This window comes from Dromiciops gliroides, chromosome 1, assembly GCF_019393635.1.
Source record: "Dromiciops gliroides isolate mDroGli1 chromosome 1, mDroGli1.pri, whole genome shotgun sequence".
NCBI classification, from domain to species: domain Eukaryota; kingdom Metazoa; phylum Chordata; class Mammalia; order Microbiotheria; family Microbiotheriidae; genus Dromiciops; species Dromiciops gliroides.
The window spans coordinates 345,452,484-345,471,162 of NC_057861.1; the positions used below are offsets into that span (position 1 = coordinate 345,452,484).

An 18,679-nucleotide genomic window follows, 5' to 3' on the forward strand; every position below is an offset into this window, starting at 1 on the left:
TCTCTGTAAATTTACATTAACTACTGACACAGCAATGGACACTTTGATAATTCCAGATATTTCATTATCTTGTATTTCCCTTGATGGCACAGATTGCAACCTGTTCTCACTTCTTCTCTTCTGTGACTTTTGACAATGTCCTTTTATATATCCTCTAAATGACATTCACTGTACATTTTGGGGCCTTCCTTTACATCTTCTGACATTGTATTGGTACCATTAGAGCACATAGACTGTTCACAAAGGGTATGAGAAGGCACTCCATGGCTTGAACTTTATTTCAAAACACCTTTATTGAAAGAGGTAATATGAGGAGCAGAACTAAGACGGTGGAGTAGCAGAAAAAAATGTACAGCTCACCCCATTGCAATTCTTCTAAACAGATCTAGAGTTATTACTTTAGATAACTAATATCTATATAGCACTTACTCATGGCTTCCTAATTCTAGGCCCAACACTCTATCTACTGTTTCATCAATAGCCTCCTAAAATGAGCCATACCAAATCATGATCAGCAAATTTAAGAAAAAAGATTAAAATGAGTGTTGTTTTTTCTAGCACAGGTAAACATAAGAAGACAGCCACATTATACAGTGTATACTGGGGACATAGTTTGGCCTCTTCATGGTCATGCAGAGCATTCTAGCATAGGGAGGAACTTGCAACAGGGCAAGAAGAGCTAGCTTCCAGACCAATCATAGAGGAGCCTAAAGTTATTCAAAGTACACAAATATGTAAAAACATGAAGCTCTGTTGCTCAATAACCAATTCTCCATCAGACATCTAGGGCTAACTGAGGAGACTTGTGACTAGAGCAACAAAAATAGACCCAGTATTTTCTCTATGCCAGTGATTACAGTAGAATTCCAAGTAGAACAAGTCAAGGGATATATTGCTCAGAACTGAACCTAGGTCAGGAACTTGCAGAGCTTAGACCAGGGCAAAAGCAACAAACCATTTTGAAGCACTGAAAGCTTATGGGTTGCCAGAATAGGGTGCCTCTGAGATCGTGGAATAAAATAGTACTCTATACTCCCAAGAAAGCAGAAACAGGACCAGCCATCACATTCCCCTCCAGAAATATCTAACATAAAGTCTTAAGTCAAGAAGTAGACAGAAAGAATGAGGAAAAACAAAACAAAACAAAACAAAACAAACAAACAAAAAAACCTCAAAGAGTCCCACCCTGGAAAGGTATGCTCGAGATACAGACTCAAAAGAGAAGAATGATTACAAAGCATCTACAATTAAGGCCCAAAGGAAAACACATCTGGGCCAGAGATTCAACTATAATTCCTAGAAGAGATGAAGCAATAATTTTTTAAGACTAAAATGCTTTATAAACAAAACCAGAATGACAGGGAAAATTAGAAAAGAAATGAGAGCTATATAGAAGGAAAAATGGAAAGGCAATTAATGGATTGGCACAAGAGGTTCAAACCCAAGCAACAAAATTCCTGAAAATTGGAAAGAATCAAACATAAGATAATGATTCCATGAAACTAAAATAAATATAAAAATAGAGTCAAAGGACTGAAAAAAATAGAATAAAATGCAATACATCTCATAGCAAAAACAACTGACCTAGAAAATAGATTGAAAAGAGATCATTTAAGATTCATTGGACTACATAAAAAACCTAGACATCATATTGCAAGAAATCATAGAAAATAATTGTCCAGATCTCTTAAATCAAAAGGCTGAGTGGAATTAGAAATACTCTACCAGTCATTTCCTGAAAGAAACCCCAAAATAAAAATTCCCAGGAATATTATAACTAAAATAAAACCTGTAGGACAAGAAAAAATACTGCAAGCATGCAGGAAGAAATAATTAAGTCCTGAGGAGCCACAGTTAGTATCACACAAGATTTAGCAGTCATCATGTTAAAGAAACAGATATTGCAATATGATATTCCAGAAGGTGAAGAATATAGGCTTCTAACCAAGAATAGTTACATTTTAAGCATTCTTTTGTTTTTGATTTTGTTTTTGTTTTAGTGGGGCAATTGGGGTTAAGTGACTTGCCCAGGGTCACACAGCTACTAAGTGTCAAGGGTCTGAGGCCGGATGTGAACTCAGATCCTCCTGAATCCAGAGTTGGTGCTTTATCCACTGCACCACCTAGCTGCCCCCCCCTTAAGCATTCTTAATGAAAAAATTAGGACTATTAAAAAAACCAAAAACTTTGAGTACAAAAACAAGAGTTATGAGAAAAACAAAAAGGTAAACATAAATAATTATAAGGGAATCAGAATTCTACCATTAGGTAGAGTCAAAGGTGGGTCTAATTAAACAGAGGGTCTGGGAATAATGATATGTTTTGATTATCTTAGAAGAATAGAAAAAAAAGGCAAAAGTAATACACTGTTGGGGGGGTAAAAGGAATATTGTGGAAAATTTTGTCTATAATTTGGGTATACAGATAAATATCTACACAATCAAGGAGGGAAAGGTTAGGAGAAATGGGTAATGCCAAACCTCACTCTCATTTGAACCAGTTGAAGGAAGACAAATAGTATAGAAACATACTTCACTCAGTAGAGAAACAGGAGGGTAATGGCATAAGGGGGAATAAGTGACAAGGTAGAATAAGGGAGAGATTATTCCTACACAAAACCTAATCTGACTAAGGATATAAGAAATATTTTGTACATTTCTTTTTGTGGTGGCAAGCAACTGGAAACTGAGAGGGTATTCATCCATTGAAAGTTGGCCAAACATTGTTTTAAGAAATGAGGAAGGAGATAGTTTGGCTTCAGAGAAAAATGGAAAGATTTGTATGAGCTGCTACAGAGTGAAGGGAGCAGAACCAGGAGAACAATTTATGCATTAACAACAATATTATAAAGACAAACTACTTTGAAAAAGTTGGGAACTCTGATTAACTCAGGGCCAGTTGCAGCTACACAGAACTCATAATGAAAAATGCTACCCACCTCATGATAGAGAGGTTAAGGACCAAGAGCACAGAATGAGACTTTAAATGTTTCAAAAAATTAACATTGCCAGAGTTTGTTTTGCTTAACCAAATGTCATAATAAGAATTTTGTTTCTCTTTTATTCCCAAATGGAGGAGAGGGGTGAAAGCAAGAGAAAGATTTTTTTTGTTAAATGCAAAAATACAATTTAATTTAAAAATAAAACAGTTATTATACCTCCCCAAAATTACCTAATTCCTAGTTTTAAAATGTTTCCAAAGTTCCTAGAGCTCCCTGGAAAATGGGGGTGTATATGGCCCCATATCATTATTATTTAGTGGTATTATTTACCTAATAAACCCAGTGATACCCATCAACCCCCAAATCTCTTCCTCATGCAGTTCTAGAATATATTCCCAAATAACTGAGAACTACAATCCTATTCCCAGTAATTTATAAAGAAAAAAGAAAGCAACTAATTTTTTTTTAGAAAATACTACAACTTCAGAAAAATATTAATAAATAGATAAAATGCAGCTGGCAATAAATAATTCATCACAACTAAAGGTATCCTAATATAACAAATATCTTTAACTATACTTCAATATTATAAGCATAGAATTAGTCCTACACACAGATATCTCCTTTTGGAAGAGAGCATGAGAATAGGATTCCATATACAATTATTTTCTCTCTATTGTTGCATAGGAAGAATATTTAATGCATCAAGATATGAATGTAAATGGAAAGTCTCAATGATAACTAAGAAGAGGCATAATTCTTGGATGTGGTTAAATGAAATATGACTATTGTTTCCAATTTTTAAGATGATACAGCATTTCTCTTTTACCTGAGATTGGAATGGAATGACTCATGTTTTGCCTTTACAAAAATAAAAGAAAGTGAAATCTTATATTTGGATCAGCTCCTCAGGGGTAGAAAAAATAAAATTATTTCATTTGTCAATTATCTTTAGTCATCATTAAAGAATGTCTTGGATTTTGTTTGTTTTTTTTTTTTTTTGGGTGACTTACTCTGAATTCCTTCTAGTTCAAAGGTTCTTAGTCTCTTGTGTCATGAACCCCTTTGTCAGTCTAGTCAAGCTATGGTCCACACCTCAGAAAAATGAATTTAAATGCATAAAATAAAATGCATAAGATTACAAAAGAAACCAATTATTTTTAAATATAGCTATGAATATATATGTGTATGATATAGTTGCGTTGTGTATTGTAATATGTAGAATTTACACACACACACACACACACACACACACACACACACATATATATATTTAAGTTAACAGACCCAGTTAAGAACTACTCTTTCAGTTAGTGAAAGTAACATTTTCTCGTCCCACTTGGACAATTTATCTTGAGTATAGGCTCAGTGATCACCAATTTGTCATCCAATGATCAGTTTAGGGATAATCAGAGGTGCTCAACCAATTTGCCCTCAGTAGAATTTTTGTTTGTGTTTTATTTGTTGTTTGTTTTCGATACAATAATTCACAAAGATAATAAAGTTAAAGATAAGGAATCACAATTTATCAGTGCTAAAAGTACACACAGGGACAAAAATCACAGCCCCAACAAAGTATGGAAGTAAGCACTCAGATAATGTGTCTTCATTCAGTAAAGTGACTTCAACCACTACTTCGGGGCCTGCTGGCTCCTCTCCCCAAGTGAGCTCATTCCCTTGATGCCGAAGCTGTTGTGAAATTGTGTACTGTGGGAAGGATCCCATAGTTCTTAGTTCTACTTAGCTATGCCTTGGTTTGAGGATTACTCTAGGCTCTGGTTTAAATTGTACTGGGATTTGTTTCCAGCCACAGTCTCCAGGGACTCAGGAGACTCCACTCATTGACAGGTTTTCTAATGCACCCAATCAATCCTAAGGAGGCAGCCTGAAATGCTGCCAGACTTTAAACTGACTTTGAAAGAGACTGTCTGAGCCAAGAAAATAAAACAGAGATGGATGAGGACACAAGAAAAGTGTAATCCAAGTTGGGGGTCAGGGAAACAATACAAGAGAGAAAAACCATGTTAAAGAGATAATATCAACATTTGGGGAGGCAGATGAGGGCAAGGAAGCTAATGAAAACATTAGGCACCTGGAAGGCATGTAAGAAAGTTGTTGTTACTATGGCATTGTTTCAAGTAGGAACAAGTTGATAGTGATCTTTGAATGGGCAGGAAGGGGAAAAAAGAAGGGGGAATCAACTTATGTGCTAGATTGTTTTCCAGTAGCTTAATATAAAATTAAGGAGTCAATGGATATGCACTAGAAGCCAAGACAGAACTTTTAATACATAGCAAAGTATTTCAGAATATTGTATCATTTAATTAACTGTCTCTACACTAAAGCCTTTCTCCAGTGTCTCAGCATGGCACAGAAATTGTATTGAACTCTGGAATGGTATGCTAGCCAAGTAGGAGTGCTGGCTGCCCATCAAAGGACAACATGAGCAGCATGAAACCAGGAATTCTACACTTTAATATTTATTATTTTATATTTTATTATATTATTATTTGTTATTTTATTATTACTTTATTGTTGAAAGGAAGAAAGATTCTGAGATCAGAGAGTATACCTTCCTTATATTACTAGTGAAACTAAGATGAGGAGTGTTTATATGATTTGACTAAAGTCATGTAGCTAGTTAGTTACAAAGCCAGGAACAGAAGCAGTTGAGTTTCACTTTTCTTTCTGCTTTACAAAGCTGAGTGATGTATGATGTGATCCATTAACCATCTGCCAGGTTTGCAGTTTGGAAGGAGAAATAGAAAATAAACTCCCAGACTTGGTATCTAGCAACTAGCTTCCTTATACAGACTTGATCACTTTTGAGTTATCTGACTGGCCAAGTGACCACATCTCTGAGTTGTGTTTTCTTTATCTCTAAAAGTGAAAGTCATAATACCTTTACTCTCAAAATTACAACTTTTTTGAGTATCAACTTTTTTGAAGGTAGTTGTAAAGTAAAAAATAAATAAATAAATATGAGTGATTATCAAAGGCAATGAAGTAAAAGTCACATTGAATCTTGTAGCAAAATTAATTTGTTAAAATATCTCTGAAATCTGGTAAATTGTGAGCTAATCATATTTGTTTCTTTTTTATTTGTTTCTTAACAAAAACAAGATTATTATTTTAGCTACATTCAATATATAAATTATCTAAACAAGCTTTGTAATATGATTTGATAATTACAGATTGATATTATTAAAATGAGTCCAAATTAAGACTTCCTTAAAAATGTCCTCAGTCATTTTCATCTCCATTAAGTACATGAGTTATATTCACTTTTCTCATTCAAGGTGTAGATACTTTTGCTTTTATGTCTTGAAGTACACTTGTTACATGTCCTTGTCAAAATCTATAGGCAGCAGTAATGTGACACAATTCCATTTTTATTCGATTGTTTCCTTTGCAGTATTATTCAACAACTGAATGAAAACTTTGATCATAAAGTGTGTAGAATAATAAGCTGGAGGAGAGTGAATTGTCTGAAGTTTTAAAAAGAAACTAAAGATTTTTAGGTGATTAAACTGTCAGTAATTTCTACAGATTCATGAATCTGACAAAGGCTTTGGTTGGCTGACTTAGCCCTCTCTCTTCAGTCTTTAAATTTAATTTACTTTAAAGTGATTAATTCTTTTTTTTCTACAACTTTATAATATCATCTTTCTTTTAGATAGATTGTTCGCCCCTACTAAGATGTTTCACTAGTGAACCAACAACATACAATAATTTTTCCCTTATGGTGTCACATTTTTAACAACAGATACATTGTTTTGCACCATGAAAAAATAATCATGCAATTTATACTTTATTTTGGAATCTATGAGATCAAAGACAAAAAGGAGAAGAAAAGCCATCAGGCACTCCATGAGGCAGAAAGACAGGCTAGCCAAGATCCTAGATGATCCATTCTATCATAGTAAGCACTAGTCCTAAGAAGCTTAATTAAAATGGAGGCATGGAAAGCAGAGAGGGTTGACAAAATAGCCTATGTCATCATAGAGAAGGTAACATAGAAAATATTCATAGGTTGATAAGAAGGGTTCCCCAGAAAGTGAGAGGAGTATTTGCCTTTATAAATTACCCACTGAAAGACCAGAGGTCTTTATTCATTGTGGTATGAAGATGGTCAACAGAAAATCAACAAAATGCTCTCATGTATTTGTTGTACCACTGAGATTCCTATGACAAATCACTAAAATGAAAAAACTAAGACTGGGCATTGTAGAGCTGGGCCCAGGTGAAAGAGAAGCACTTTCCCCCTTCCCCTTAGGAAGTCATCTGCTAACTACATGCTTAAAAGTGATTTCTATTTTCTGGATGTCTTTCATTTTTTTAAGAGCAGGATAATTGGCAACAAGATATGAATGAACAAATCAATACAAGTTTGTTAAATGTCTCTATGTGCAGGACACTGTTCTAAGTTTGTGTAATCCAAATAGAAAAGTGAGGCATCCTTGACTTCAAGGAGCTTATAAATTCTAATAGAAGTTGACAACATATTTCAGAGAGTCAAGGTCAAGGAAAGGGTTTTGGGTCAGGAGAGTTACAGGGATTATATCTGGTCCATAAAACAATTGGTTGTCATCTCCTTTCCAATAGTAATGATAGCAATTGATTTGATTACATTTCCCAGAGCAAAAACTGGACAGGATGAATGGGGAGGGGGACCATTAAATTCACTAGAAAAGCAGATAACAAGATGTTCCTCCTGGGTTCTGGTTTCCTAGTGGATGACTCACAGAGATATGTGAAGTGTGATAACCCAAAGCTCAGTCCGAAAAAAGCTATTGTAAAACACATTAGAACACCTGATCCTATAAACAGCAGTTCAAGAAGCATAAAGACTTAAGTTAGATTCTTAGCCTCCCACTTGAGTGACCATGGGCAAATAAACTAATATGATTGTGCTTTAGCTTCTTAGTGATGATACTTCACCATTATTTTTACTAATTGCCTCCACTTTTTCTTCTCTCACTCACTGCTCACTTTTTGTTGTTATGGCTTCTGACCTCATCACAACTGAAACGGATCTCTCCATCACTATCCAGCATCTCTTAATTGTCAAATAGGATGGTCTTTTCTCACTACTCATCCTTCTTGACATATCTGCATCAGCTAATCTTATTGACCATACCTTCCTCCTGAGTATCTTCTACGTTCTGAACTCACTGCTCCCTCTTGGTTGTCCTCCTTATATGATTGATACTATTTTGTCTCCTTTGCTATTTTATCTTCCATACCATACCTTTGCATATTACACCCCCTAACTTGGATGTGACCAAAGGCTATATATATATATATATCCTGGGCCCTCTTCGCTCACTTGATGACATCATCGCCTTCCAGAAGTTTAATTACCATCTCCATACTAATGATCCCAAACTCTGTATATCCAGGACTAGTCTCTCTCCTGAGCTCAAGCCCATGTTTCCAACTGGCTACTAGATATTTCAAATTGGATGTCCCTTAGGCATCTCAAACCCAATGGAGTCAAAATGGAACTAATTTTCTTTACTCCAAAATCCTCCACACTTCCAATATTTTTTATTCCTTTTGATGGAATCATCAATCTTCAATTCACTCAGCTTAGTAATGTTATTGTTATTTTCAACTCCAGTCTACTCCATTCCATATATCCAAATCCTTTACTTCCACAATTTATCTTTCATCCATGCCCTTCTCTCTACTAGTTCAAATCGTTATCTCATCCTGCCTTGTCTCCCTCCTCCCCAACCCATCCTCCACATAACTGCCTCAACTGATTCTCCTATAGTATTGCTCTGACCATGTTACTTCCCTACTCAATAAACTTCAGCAATTCTCTGTTGCTTCTATGAATGCTAATAAACAACTCTGTTTAGATTTTAAAGCTTATCACAACCTCACCTGATTCTGTCTCTCTAAACTTTTAATACATGTCCCCCTTTCTCACAATGTATGGCCCAGGGAACTGGCCTTTTGGTGTTTCTTATTCATGACACTTAATTCCTCATCTCTATAACTTTGGCCTTGGTTCTCCATAATGCCTAAAATATTCTCCTATCTCACATATATAATATCCCTTGTTTCCTTCAAAAGTCTGATCAAGAGACACTTTCTATCTGAAGCTTTTCCTAAGTACCTCCCCACCTGTTAATGCCTGCCCCTTAGAATTGCCTTTGAATTTGTTTGGGTTTCCGTATGTGTGTCCTATGCATGTACATGTCTCCAGACAGAATCAAAGTTCCTTGAGAGTAGAGATTTCCATTTTTGTCTTTGTGTCCTTCGTATCTAATGTCAAGCACATAACGGGTTCTTAATATATTTTTTGTTTATTGATTACATATATGATGACAATAAATTGGGCAATGTCTATGAAATGCTTATCAAATAACAGGTATATATTTGGTACCTATTGAATGAGAAAAGTGACGCTATAGAGGCTATCATCATTTAAAAAACCACTGTTAAAATAAAAATTTTATCTTGTAACAATTACTCTAATGATAGATTTTAGCTTGAAATTAGTAAGAAAATACCAGTGATGTTTTTCGCATTTATAAAATGATAAGCATTTTCTATATTTTATTTAGAAGAAAGTTACATAGAAAGAGAATGCAAGTCTTATCACAATGTAGAGGAATTCAATAAGAATGAAGATTTTTTTTTTCTTTTGAGTATCTCATATTTCTGTAGCACTCAATGGCTTGCCCACCAAGAAGAGAGATAAGACAAATTCACTAAAAAGTTGCCCAATTCCATATTTTTATATAAAAGTAGTTTGTGTTAATATCATAAATTATTTTAATTAAACTGTGGTATAGAGATAATGAATAATGACTCTCAGTGAAACAAGAATTAGGAAAATGTGAGGTAGCTATATAAAGGAATGTTAGAATCCCAAAGACATGTGGGCATACATTTGAGTCTTGATGAATAATCTGGACATGAATACATGTGGCAGAAAAGAGAATGTGGAGGTGTAAGTGAAGGTGCTGATATGTGGTGTGGGTAGAGGCCGATAAAGAGAACAGCATCACTGGTGCAGATAATTCATGTTAGGGAATGTGGGGGCAAAAGGTTAAATAGGTAAAATGAATTAAGATTATGGAGAGCATTGAAAACTAGACAGAGGAGTTCAAATATAATATAATGTGTAAAGCAATGAGGAAACCTCTCAAATTCTTCAGCAGAAAAACAATTTTAATAACCTGGTTTAGTTTATTCTAATGTTGATCTGCAGAATACTTTAAAGGGCAGAAAGATGGAAGATTACAAAAATAATTATGGTATTCAGATGTGGGATGATTAGGGCATGGCAACATTGAGAATGTGGAAAATGGAAAGACAGCAAAGGAAAACCTAATAGGACTTAGTAAATTTCAGGGTCAAAAAAAGAGTGTGGAATTTATTTTTACTTTATTTATAATTAATACTCTCTATTAATACTTTATTTTTATACTTTCTACTTTCTATTAAATGGGGATGTAAGAAGAGGAAACTGTGTTTTTCACACACTGGATGAAATTGACTTTTTTAACCTATGTAAAAATTTACATTTATCATAGTTGAACTGTATTTCATCAGATTTGGTTTATTGTTATATCAATATATTTTTGGATCATTATTTTAATATGCAGTATATTAGCCATCCCTCCTAGTTTTGTGTAAAATAAACAATTAAAGAGATATTAATAAATAAAAATTCACATAAAAAAGATCTAGGTGAGTTGAGTGTGAGCTTGATACTATCTGTTCTAGCAGTGAGCTCTTTGCAGATAGCCTAGATTTACCCCTTTGTGACTACCACCTATTCTCCAAGGTCTGCCCTTTGTGTTAGTATGAGTTAGTCAATAAGCATTTATTAAATGATTACTAAGATCCAAGAACTGTGCTAAGCAAAGCATTGGTGATACAGAGAATATCAAAATACAGACAGCCCATGCTCTCAAGGAACTTACAATGTAATAGGGGAGGGGCAGCTAGATGGTGCAGTGGATAAAGCACTGGCCCTGGATTCAGGAGTACCTGAATTCAAATCTGGCTTCAGACACTTAACACTTACTAGCTGTGTGACCCTGGGCAAGTCACTTAACCCCAATTGCCTCACCAAAAAACAAAGAAACAAACAAAAAACAATGTAATGGGGGAAACAACATGAATATAACCATGTACAAAAAAAATAACTGTGTGTGTGAATGATAAATAAGAGATAGTCAATATAAGGAGGGCTCTATTGTTAAGGGAGATCAGGTAAGGCTTCTCATAGATGGAATTTGAGCTGGAATTTGAAGGAAACCAGGGAAGTCAGATGGAGAGGATGAGATGGAAGGAGAGAATTCAGGAATAAAGGACAAACAGCTTGTGAAAATGGCCAGTGTTTGGGGATGGTGTCTTCTATAAGGAACAGTTTATGCGTAGGCAGAAGATATCTATTCCTTCTTCTACATCACGTCCCTAAAAATATTTGAAGGTACCTCATCACTTTTCCTTCTCAGGCCTCATTATTACCAGTATATTGGACTCTTCTTCAGTCAAAATTAACTCAATGTCCTTCACCAGAGGTTACCCTCCTGTGATCAAACACAGCTGCTTTCAGATCTCCAGCTTTTCCAGCTTTGCAATTTAACAATGTCAATTAAGTTTCTCATCTTAATAAAAAGTAAGCTTATTAGTGATTGATTTTCAAATATCTTGTTGGCCCATTTGCTTCAGATATCCAGTAAAAATATCCCAATTGTATTTATATATCCAAAGGGAATTATTTAAGTTGGTAAATCACAGCTTCAGTAATGTAAAATTTAAATTCATTCCTTATAGTTGATGAATGATTGACTAATAGACAATAATATAACTGATTCCTCATTTTTTAAAAAGCACCTTCTCATAAGACAATCAGTGAACTGGATAGAATCCCAGATTTGAAGCCAAGAAGAACTGGATTCAAATCTTGCCTTGACCCTGGTCAAGTAACAGCATTCCTTCTACTAAAGAAATCAAAGAGCTAAGCTCTCTAATGAATGAGAATGCTTTTTAATAGGCCCTCCCTTTGGCAATTGTTACAATTTTCATTGAGCCTTTATGATATAGTGAAAGTAATTAAGAGAAAACTAATCAAAAAGGGCTCTGATGTTGGTTGGTGATTTTTGAAATACATCACAAATTTGAAGGAAATCCATTTGATGAGAATGTATGATTACAAACAATTAGATTAAATTTAACACATAAGATGAGTGCACCTATTTGTAGAATCAGTGGTTAAATTTGTATATTTTGTAAGGTGGATGCCTTTTCCTCACACCTGGCAAATCACTTTATGCTTAACAAGGTCTCCTGAATAGCTTCCAGGATTGGGAAAATGTCCAATAAGGCTAACATTTTGACTTTATATCCCCCTTGACCAACCACATAAACTATAAAACTTCTTTTCATGTGTAGAGATTGTACAACTGAAGCTGAGGGATTTTTGACAATTCCCTTTGCAGGTCATCTTTAGGCAATAAAACAAAAAGTGATGGCCTGTAATGTATCCTGCTTTATTTATACAGAATAATAAAGCCAAAAGAGAAGCTAAAATATTTTATATAACAGCTCTATTCATAGTTAACATACATGGATGAGGAGCCTTTGCATTGCATGCAGTATAATTATATACATATAGAGAGATATTATGTACCCTTATCTAATGCTGTCACAGGAATGTTTATAACAGGGAAGAACAATTTTCAAGTATATTAATAGACTTTCTCTTTATATTTTGAAATGTTTCTACATGGAAGTATCAAGCTGATCTGTCATGATTTCTTGACGATAAATAGAAGATTCAAACCCAAATCAAGGAACATACTTCATTACTTGTAGAATAAACTTAAAATGTTTGCAGCAACTTCACATATTAATATACAATAGATAACTCTTTAACGTGTTAGTTTTCTCCATTGCTAACATCCATGACCTCTGAAAGAAAACAGTCAGAATTCTCATACAAATTATTTTGAAAATCCATTTTTATTGCCTTGTCATTTTTCTAATAGATACAGACCTATAACTAAATAGGGTTATCACTCATTTATCATCCTAAAGTGTGATCTGTGGTTCAGTGTCAGTGATTTTTCCCTACAATTGAAGTATTTCCTTAACAATTATTGTTTTTAGTCACCAAATAAGGTATTTATTTAAATATTTAGCTGCCTATGGAATTTTTTCTAAAATGTATTGTATGAAGTTCCACCATTTCTTGATGCAGACTCATCATTATAAACCATTAGGATTATACTATTCTCTAACTGATCACTCAATTCAATTCTACCATCATTGATCAAGTGTCTTCTCTGTGCAAGGCACTTGCATACTATACTAGGTGTCAGGAATACAAAGATAATAATTTACATGGACTCTGCCATCAATGAGCCTATATTCCAGTTTGGCTCCCTAGATTTTTTTTTTGTTCCCTCCACTATAAACTGCCATTTTCCCTTGCTCTCATCATACCTTACCTCTCACATCTACTCCAAATCACCAACCTATAGTAGACTAAGGGACAGGATATTAAAACCTTAAATTTGTTTTTAAGTGAATATCAAATAAGATTAAATAGGGTCTTTGTCAAAATTTAGGGCCTCTCCAATGGAAAAAAAAGTACATGATTTTTATATTGGTAGAAATATTTTTTTGTTTCTACATGCACAAACTTACATCTATTCTTCCCTTTCCTACCCCAGTTTCTATCTGCCATGACCCATCCCTGCACTTAAGTTTAGCCACTGTGCCATGGAATTAACCTTCCTACTCTGGTTCTCATCTCTTCCTGTAAATATGGAATACTCATACAGTAATTACACAAGAATAAATTAAACTTTTGACCATTTTGTTAGTGTATATCTGTTGTTTGCCAGTATAGCTAAAACCCATAAAATATGGGGAAAAAATCCCTGGTGACAGGTACTTGGAGTACTTCGTACTTTTTTATGTTTGATAACTATGTTACAAAAGAGAAAGCCTTATCATTGGATAAATGGAGTATTAGTAAATATCTAGAGGAATGTGAGTGAGATGTGTGAATAAATTCCTTAGAAGTTTTTACATGCTATATTATCTTAATTGGAGGGTTACCTGGATGCTTAATTGAATGACAAGTTAAATCCTAGTCATAATCAGAAGAACTCTTAAGAGTTGGAAGGAACATCAGAACCTATCTAGTCTAGGGCTTCTTAAACTTTTGCCACTCATGACCCCTTTTTGTCTGAGAAATTTGTATGTGACCCCGGGTATATAGGTATGTGAAATAGGTATGTAAAACCTTTTACTCTTGCCAAATGTTTTGTGACCGCCACATTCAGTTATGCAATCCCATATGAGGTCATGACTCATAATTTAAGAAGTTTTTATCTAGTCCAACGTGTCTATAAGGAAAAAAAAAAAAACATCTCTACAAAAATCCCCAATAGCTCTCGAATCTGTCTTACTTCAAGACTTTCCATGAGGAAGAATTCACTCCCTCTTGAAGAAGCCCATTTGACATTTGACTTTTGGCACACCTAATTATTAGAAGTTTTTTGAATCAATCGGGATTCACCCTTTCTCATTTTCACCCTCTGGGCCAAGCAGGATATGTTAATTCTATTTTTCCTATATGAGAGCCATGCAGTTACTGGAAGATAACTATGTCCCGTGAGTAATTTCCTTTTTTCTGCCTAAACTTTTTCATTTCCTTCAACCTAGTCTCATAGATGACAGACTTCAGTCCCTACCATCATTCCCATCACCCTCTTGTGAATCTCTTCCCTGTTGTCAATGTCCTTCCTAAAATTTGGGTCACACTTCAGGTGTGAGCTGAGAAGGGTCTGACATTGGTCTGATGATCAAAGCATGAAATAACTGCTAATGGCAGGGTGGAAAGAGCTGCTGTATTTTTATGGCTTTTGATTTGTTATATTAAAATATGATCTAAAACATGGGTGATTCTGAAGACTAATTTAGAAAAAGTGATTATTGAAACTGTTCATTCTCAATTCTAAACTGAAAAAACCCTCCCTTAGTCTTGTAACTTGAATATGAATAAAGTATTGTTCAGAATTATTTTGATGTAGAGTAATGTTTTCAGAAAGAAGGCTAAAAGTCACCATTAAAATATTGCAAAATGTATACTTTCCTCCTGGCTCCACTTCACTTTGCTTTGGTTTATACAACTAATTCCAAACCTGTATGAACAATATATGTAATGACAACAGTATAAATGAAAAGAACACTAAAATGAAAGTAAATTTTAGGTAATGATAATGACCAATGTTGGCCCCATATTAAAGGTTAGAAAACCCCTCCCTCCTTTGTAGGTAGGTAGGACTTCGGGTATGGAATGTTGCATACACTGCCAGACAAGGTCACCGAGTTCTTTCATTTCGCATTACTGTTTTTCCTTGTTACAAAGGAACACTCATAGCAGGAATGGGGTGGCAGTAATTTTGTCCAAAACTTACTTATGTAAAAAACAAAAGGCGTCAAAATATTTTTATAGTACTGCATTTGTTTTCATTTGTGCATGTATAATATTCACACTATATCAATTCATTTGACATCACTATTCTTATCTGGAAAATGGGGATAATCCTTATACTTCTTAACCCTAAGAGATTCCATTTAAGAGAATCAAATGAAATGACAGATATGAATGTAATTTGGAACCATAAAGAATTATGTAACTATGCATTCTTATTTTGCTTATTAATTTACCATTTTAATGATAAAAATTATGTTTGAACTTTAAATTTTTCAACAGACTTATGGAGAATTCTAGTTTATCTCCAAGTTAACTAAAGTGTGAAATTTTTAAAAGCTGTGAAAATGAAAAAAATCAATATATTGAGTTTCAAGAATTAGCTACTTAATCTATGTTACACATAGTATGAACATATATTAAATTATATCCTAAACCAAGAAGGCAATGGATGAAAAACACATTCTGAAAATGTGTCATGACTCATTTTATATTTTACAATTTTGTATTTTTTAAACTGGCTGATGCTGTGATTATTCAAGGTTTATATTTTTCCCACTCACTATAAAATGATTTGGAATGGGGATGTTGCTAAAGGGTTTCTTGTTTTTTTGGTGGTATTTTTTCATGTTTAATGTTGCTTTCCATTTCTTACTTATATGCTTATGTCATGTAGAAGATTTGTATGCCTTTCCTTTCATCTATTTTATTTTAAAAGACATGTCCTGTGGAGAGTGGATAAAATATCCCCAACTATAGGTCTAGCAGATCTTGCTACCATTTTAGAGCACAGAGCATGCCAAAAGTCTCAATACAATTTAAAGCTAAACACGGCACAAAGACTTTGGGGACGACACCCTGAATAATGAAGTTATTGACATAGGTGGATACAGTCCTACGATGACTTCTTCACAGAATGAAAGGTGGAAATTGCTACTTCATCCAGGATATAATTGTTCTCCTTTGTGATGTTAGTAAAAAATGTACTAGGGGGCAGCTAGGTGGCACAGTGGAGAAAACACCAACCTTGGATTCAGGAGCACCTGAGTTCAAATCTGGCCTCAGACACTTGACACTTACAAGCTGTGTGACCCTGGGCAAGTCACTTAACCCTCATTGCTGTGCCAAAAACAAACAAACAAACAAAAAATGTACTTAAGGAATGATTCTCTGTGAGGGATTTTCTTACACTTCTGGTGCTAGGAGGGGCCTTTGAGACCATTAAATCCAACCCTGCACTTTACAAATGAGGAAACTGAGAACCAGAGAGGTCACGTGCAGTAGGATTTAAGCCCAGGTCTTCTGTCAGTACTTTTCCCATTGGAATAGGTTGTCCTTCATACTATCATTTTTTTTCCAATTACGACCACCCTAACTCTCTTGCCTCCTTTTAAAATCTATCTTAGTTTTACAGCAGAGAAGCAGTGTGGTACAGTGGGAAAAGATTTGGTCTTTGTAGTCTAGACTACAAAGGTTCAAATTTCATCCCTCTGCCACATGTTGCTTAACTAACTGTGAAATCCAGTTAATCTTTCTTTGTCTCTAGCCAACAAGGAAAGAAGAAAGGAAGGAAGGAAGGAAGGAAGGAAGGAAGGAAGGAAGGAAGGAAGGAAGGAAGGAAGGAAGGGATTGCTCTTCTGCACTGATAGAAGGAAGAATGAGCTTCCTCTCTGGAAAGGCCCCTAAATGAGTAAAATCACAAGTCTAGGGAAAAATGCCAAAAGATTAGGCTAGAAATTGTTTAGTAGGCCAAATTTTGAAACCTCCTCCCACCCCATCCCCTATTTCCTTGTAGGAAACAATAGAAGAAATATTTTATTCTATCTCTATTTGAAAGGAAAGGCAGAGATTTGTTGGAAGTAAGGTTTTATCTAGTACTATAGTGAGAGAAATGGGCTATGAAGGTTGAGTCTGTTTGTGGAGATATAATAGCACTTTGTAAGGATTTCCTCTGTCCTCTCCTGTTCTCTCAATTCCCTTGACCTTTCTTTTCTGTTCCTTTACCTGGCTTTCAAAATGCATGGAGGGATAGAATTTGGAGATCAAAAGTTTAAATAAAAATGGTTATTAAAAATAATAATGCATACATATATGGTATCTCTTTCATTCATTCTGGCAACAATACATCATCAATACAATAAAAACAACCCATTTCACAGTGTTCTGTTTCTAGTATTCCTTTAGAGTGGGTGGCAAAATACAAAGTTTAGTGAATTTCTGCTCTATTCTAGTAGATAAGTGTAAAGAATTAATTGTTATTTGAGGTTTTTATGCCTCAGCGCACACTGGCCTGTGGCTCTGCAAACTGTACAGTGCTCCACACACTGGTTGTAGCCATTGCCATGGTGCTGGCACCTCATATCATCACCACTTGCTGACGCCTACATGGGCCTGGCAAAATTATAGTGATTGGAAGCCTAGTGAGGGCAGTCATGTGACTGTCAGAGCGGCCAAACAATTGGTTGAGGGCTGTCTGGGGTTTCTGGGAATGGGGAGATGTCGCCATTCTAGCTGGAAGCTGGAAGGTGTCAGGAGCTCTGCTGTGTATTCTCAGCTGATTCCTGGGCAGTAGTATTTTTCAGGTTGTATAATTTCCCTATCCCCATTTTCTTTCCTTTCCCTTGATCCTACTGATCCTGTTTGTGTGTGTGTTGTTTTTTTTTTAAAGTTTGTTCTTGTTAAAATAAATCCGGTTCTCTTGTGAGGGAGGCTACCAGTCTCCTTCCTTGCCCCAATATTGCGGTGAGCCACTTAGCTAACACTCCCCAATTAAAAATTGGTCCCCACATAAGTGAACATTTATTGATTGTGAGCAGAGCTAATGATTACATCTTGACTGGTCCCTGCCTGCTTTCCTTGTTCCTTCCATCAAAAATATCATTCTCTCTAGTCACTGCCATTATCTCTGTCCCTCAGAGGAAGAGTTTTCCTTTCAGATCTGTTTGAAGGGGGCAGCTAGGTGACACAGTGGATAAAGCACCAGCCCTGGATTCAGGAGGACCTGAGTTCAAATCCGGCCTCAGACACTTGACACTTACTAGCTGTGTGACCCTGGGCAAGTCACTTAACCTTCATTGCCTCACCAAAAAACAGAAAACAAACAAACAAAAAACCAATCAAATCTTTTTGAAGAATGGTGAGAATATAGGAGCCTGAAGTAACTACATCAGAATGGACAATTCCAACTTGTATAATGTGGCAGCTGGCTCCTTTGTTTAGGTGTTATTCCTTATTCATTGTTCATTTCTGCTTTTCAGAAG

The 18,679-nt window shown here is 35.2% G+C and overlaps 1 protein-coding gene across 1 annotated transcript in view; it reads left to right on the forward strand.

The window, feature by feature from the left end:
- The window catches only part of ADAMTS16 (ADAM metallopeptidase with thrombospondin type 1 motif 16), a 240,267-nt gene that overhangs the window by 27,192 nt on the left and 194,396 nt on the right, over positions 1 to 18,679 (forward strand). The window lies entirely within an intron of this gene.